This window comes from Mus caroli, unplaced genomic scaffold, assembly GCF_978045245.1.
Source record: "Mus caroli unplaced genomic scaffold, Mus_caroli_1 scaffold_7, whole genome shotgun sequence".
NCBI lineage: Eukaryota > Metazoa > Chordata > Mammalia > Rodentia > Muridae > Mus > Mus caroli.
This window is the reverse complement of record NW_028227262.1, coordinates 79,549,412-79,554,943: the sequence shown is the minus strand read 5'-3', so window position 1 is coordinate 79,554,943 and position 5,532 is coordinate 79,549,412. Positions and strand designations below refer to the sequence as shown.

The window sequence follows — 5,532 nt, the reverse complement described above, 5'->3', positions numbered from 1 at the left end:
AAATTAATGTTAATTTATTAGTTCTCTGTTGCCTTCCTGGTTTCTTTATTAGTGGTGTGTTCCAATTATTTGTAATGAGAATAGAATGAAAATATACATGCCTGTCAGTAGTTTTTCTTTTTTAATTTGGAGAGAAAAATATTTTAAGCACATATAAAGAGGACAATTTAGTGGAAAAGAAGGTGTACTAATAAAAACCAGAAAATATATTAGGATGGATACTACATTTGTAGGATAACAAAATCAGTGTGTTGTGAGCAAATGAATATCCTGAAGAAAAACCACAATCTAAGAAGATTCTAAAATAAGTGAAAGTAACAGAAACTAGATGTAAAGTTTCATGGGGACCACCAGTAAAAGAGAATGCCACACTTGTCATATACAAGCAGAACAAAAATTGAGAATAAATAAACACTGGAAATGTAGACTATTTGAGAACAGCACTGAAGTACAGTGGAATATTATAGAGACATTCATATAAATATGCAAATGACATTGTAAAACAGAACACCCTGTGGGGACTACTGCAATCAAACCACTAGCCACAGTTTATTTCTAGGAGGAAGTAGCTAGACCCTAAGGACTTAGAGGGTTTTTGTTCTAGTCTGTATCACTGTGTGGTTGGGTGACTTCTCCACTGCTGGCAGTAATAAGTGGCAGCATCTTCAGCCTCCATGCTGCTGATTGTGAGAGAATAAGAGGTCCCAGACCCACTGCCACTGAAGCGAGCAGGGACTCCAGAAGCCAGGTTGGATGTGTCATAAATCCAGAGTTTGGGGGAGGATCCTGGCTTCTGCTGGTACCAGTACATGTAACTTACACTTGAGCTGGCACTACATGTCATGGTGACCTTCTCCCCTGAAGATGCAGACATGATTGCTGGAGACTGGGTGAGAACAATTTGTCCTCTGGACATTGTGACTAGAAAAAAGCAAAATGGAGAGAGAGGGGTTAGTAGAAATAGAGATACAAAAATAATTTTATACCACCTAACATTCAGATGAAAGAAAAAGAAAAAAAACTGTATTTTAGACTCAAATTCCCCAGGGAAAATAATTTTGGTTGGATACTGATGTCAAATTTCCTGCCCTCTGTTACCTGAGGCACTGATTAGTAGGAAGCTGAAAATCTGCACCTGAAAATACATTTTGTCTTTGAATTTCGGTCCCTAGCTAATTACTGCTATTCTCATAAGTACTTTGCTTTAAAACAACTGTGAGATATTTGTGGTTACTGAAAATTAAATATGCAAATAGCATGATATATTCTAGGCAGTTCTGGCTGATAAACACATGGGAGAATATGGGCTGTAGGTTCATGAAGATGCACTCATCTAAAACTACGCTGAATAATCACCATTCTCAGTATTTCATGTGCCCTGAAACTGTTTAATTCCTGTTCTATTTATTATCTGAGAGAATCTGAGAGCACTTTTCAAATAAATTATATTTATTTATAAAGCTCGACAGCCCCCGAGTCTGCAAATTTAAGTCTAAGTTTGATCAAACATTTTACTTATAGAAAACACTGAGGGAATGGGGAAGGACTTGAATGAGTGGGTACTGGGAGGAGAAGGAGGAAAATATAGTGTTGAAAAGTGAATAAAACAATTTATTTAAAATTTGTTTTAATTTACCTTAGATAAAGTTTTAATTATCATCCTATAATGTTAAAGTGAGCATAGCCATGATGAAGCATGACTATATCTCTAGATTTTAGGAATGATTTATCATTTCTCCCTTCATGAAAGACTTCTTCCATTTTTTAATCAACTATTATGAAAAACAACTGAGAGACTCTGTGAATTGATAGATGTAATTGAGAGATACTGACCTAAGAATTGTTGAAATCAAGTTACTTATTAAGTATGCCTTTCTAAGGAAACTATTCTAACTAAATGACAAGCTTCTTTCTGAATAACACACATTTTCATCTTTCATTGTATTTAGTAACTAGTTGCTAGTCTTATTCTGTTTATACAGAAGGAAAAATATTCTATTAATTTTCTGTGAATATGCGCTTTATATTTCACCATTTAAAGATACAAAAGCGATTTCCAGAGTGGTGTACAAGCCTGCAATCCCATCAGCTATGCATAAAACCAGATACACGAAAACTAATAGAAGAGAAAGTGGAAAAGATTCTTGAGCACATGAGCACAGGGGAAAATTTCCTGAACAGAACACCAATAGCTTATGCCTTAAGATCAGAACTGGCATATGGGATATCATAAAATTGCAAAGCATCTGTAAGGCAAAGGACATTGTCAATAGTACAATACGGCAACCAACAGATTGGCAAAAGAACTTTACCAATCCTATATCTTATACAGGGCTAATATTAAATATATACAAAGAATTCAATAAGTTAGACGCCAGAGAACTAAATACCCTATTTAAAAAACTGGATATAGAGCTTAACAAAGAATAATCTACTGAGCAATACCAAATATTTGAAAAGCACCTAAGGAATTGTTCATCATCCTTAGTCATCAGGGATATGCAAATCAAAACAACCCTGTGATTCCATCTCACACAACTCAGAATGGCTAAAAAAAAAAAAAAAAAAAAAATGAGGTGATGCAGATGCTGGTGAGGTTGTGGAAAAAGAGTAATTCTTGTTTTATAATCTCATGTAATTACAGCTCTAGGGCTGGTGTTAGTGACTGAATGGAAGTGTGATTGTGCTGTATGAAATTTAGGATTGGTAAAAATACATTCCCAATCTATTGGTTGTCTTTTTGTCTTATTGATCATAAAGAGCAACCAAAAGCAGACACTATTGCATATGCCAGTAAGATTTTGATGACAAAACCCTGACATAGCTTTCTCTTGTGTGGCTATGCGAGTGACTGGCAAATATAGAAGTAGATACCCACAGTCATCTATTGGATAGAACACAGTGTCCCAATGGAGGAGCTAGGGAAAGTACCCAAGAACTGAAGGGGTCTTCCATCCTATAGATGGAAGAACAATATGAACTAACCAGTACACCCAGAGCTCCTGTCTCTAGCTGCATACATAGCAGAAGATGGCCTAGTCAGCCATCATTGAGAAGAGAGGCCCGTTGGTCTAGCAAACTTCATATGCCCTAGTACAGGGGAACGCCAGGGTCAAGAAGTGGGAATGGGTGGGTAGGAGAGCAGGTCGGGGGTGGGGTATAGGGGACATTTGGGATAGCATTTGAAATGTAAAAGAAGAAAATATCTAATAATTTTTTTTTAAAGCTAAACAAACAAAAACAGAAATGTGATTGTGCTGCCATCTACTGTTAACATAACCAAAGTGAAGGCAGGGCTGTATAATATCCACTTTGCAGTCTAGAGGAAGTATTACAATTATAGGACTGTGAGCCAAGTAGTAGTATGTTTAGAACAAAAAAACTACTATGACAAATGTGGTGATTCTTTATTTCCAATCGTTACAAACATAAATAAAATAGTGTTCACACAGACATGTTCACACTTATACCACATTTCATGACTTCATGAAATGAAAAAAGAGATATAAAATGTTCTCTGAGATAATGTGAGATTACATAAAGATACAATAATATAGAACTGAATGGTACAAAGTCATTTAATATAAAGCCATAATATAACAAACTGCAGAATATGCCATGATGTTTTAAATTGATGGCACATTATGCTGTGTTCTTGCAATCATGTGGCTACTTTAGAGTCATAGGTTGTTGCTACTGCTCAGAACCAAGGAAGAGTAGTGATACCACATAAAATGGTATAGAAAATGTTAAATACTTGCAATTTGAACTAAGGTTTACGTTAAAAATGCAGTAATTTTGTAGCCTTACAAATGGAAAATTTTGCTTACCTGAACTACCAAATATACTATTAGTATTTTAAGATACATTATATTGAATATCTCTATAATTTCAACACCATCTAAACTTTATAGGCCTCACTGAGATTCCCCAACTGGATAGGTTCTACTTTTCAATTCTTAGAGGAGGGACAGATTTCCAAAAGGGGGTTATGGTGCACAATCAATGCACTTTTTTCTTATTGAAATATTTATCCCTTTTCTTATTTTGGTAAGTTTTGTCAACTCTTTGGTCTTGAATTAGGTGGAAGAAAAAGGTTAAGATAAATTATACTCATTTTCTTACCTTTTAAAAATCATAACATAGCCACATAATGTTTGCCACTACTTTTTCCTCCATTCATACAAATCCACATACACTCCTTGCTCTTTCTCTGACTCATAGCTACTTATTACCTCTACTCTTACATAAATAAAGTTTGTTTAATTCATATGGTTTAGATATTTGATGTGCAATTCCCTTTGCAACACATGTTACCATTCTAAAAATACTCCATAAATTATCAAAATGCAGATATTAGGAGATTATATGCTGACCAATCCTTAATTATCCAACTACAACATACTTTCTGCACCTATTTTGCAGGAATTGAAAGACCCACAACATGAGGACTCCCTCAAGTTCTGACTCAGGAGAGGCGACATCCTAAATCACTCACAAGAAACAGTCTTGCTGCAAACTGCAAGAGGACTTTTAATTCAAGAGTGCTCTTGGGCCCAAGGTCTTACACCACACAGGGTAGAGGACCATGGTGCCAAGTAGCTGAGTAAGGGGGTATTTAAAGGAAGAAACCACAACCAAGGAAGTAGGGAGGGCATTGTTGGAAAATACTAAAGATACCAGTTAAGAGTCCCAAGGAAGTGCAAAGTCAGGAGTGTCACAAGGAATACCTAGTAGTTGTTCCAGTTATCTCTCAAGACAGGTTCTAAGAGCCCCTAACAATAGCACATTCTTTGAATGAACACTCTTTGAACCCAGGAAGCAGGGTGGGTGGAGGAATGTTGCCATCTGTTTTATGATTAGCATACCTTGGAGCATTGAGTCACAGAGGTCACATTCCCAAGCCTGGGCCGAAAGGCCTAGAATTTTGTTTTATATTTTTTCAGAATCATTGCAGAGTGGGTAGAAATATTTTAAGAGACAGAGAAACTGGAGATTTGCTCTAACATATTGTGATGGTTTGTATATGCTCATCACAGAGAGTGGCACTATGAGGTGTGGCCTTGTTGGAGTAGGTGGGACATTGTAGGTATGGCTTTAAGGCCTTCATCTTAGATACCTCATAGCCTGTATTCTGCTAGCAGCTTTCAAATGAAGAAATAGAACTTTCAGTTCTTCTCTTACTATGCCTGCCTGAATGCTGCCATGTTACTGCCTGATGATAATAGACTGAACCTCAGAACCTGCAAACCAGGCCCAAATAAATGTTGTCCTTATAAGACCTGCCTTGGCCATGATTTCTGTTAAGAGAATTAAAACCTTAAGGCAGACTGTGTCTCCTAGAAACATCAGAGATGCTGCATTCAGGTGTTCTAATGGCTGATGCATAAACAAGGCATGAACAAGGATGACTCCTGAATACATGTAAACATTGAAATGGTAATTCTTCATGGTATTCCACCCTAAGAAAGATTTATGGTGTAACTGGAAATCCTGAGAGTAGGCAAAATAACACTGTTAACTGGAATAGAA

General features: G+C 36.4%; 1 pseudogene; it reads right to left on the bottom strand.

Moving 5' to 3' along the window:
• Positions 1-610: 610 nt before the first annotated feature.
• LOC110288494 (Ig kappa chain V-VI region NQ2-17.4.1 pseudogene) lies at positions 611-916 on the bottom strand (annotated as a pseudogene).
• Positions 917-5,532: the final 4,616 nt, after the last annotated feature.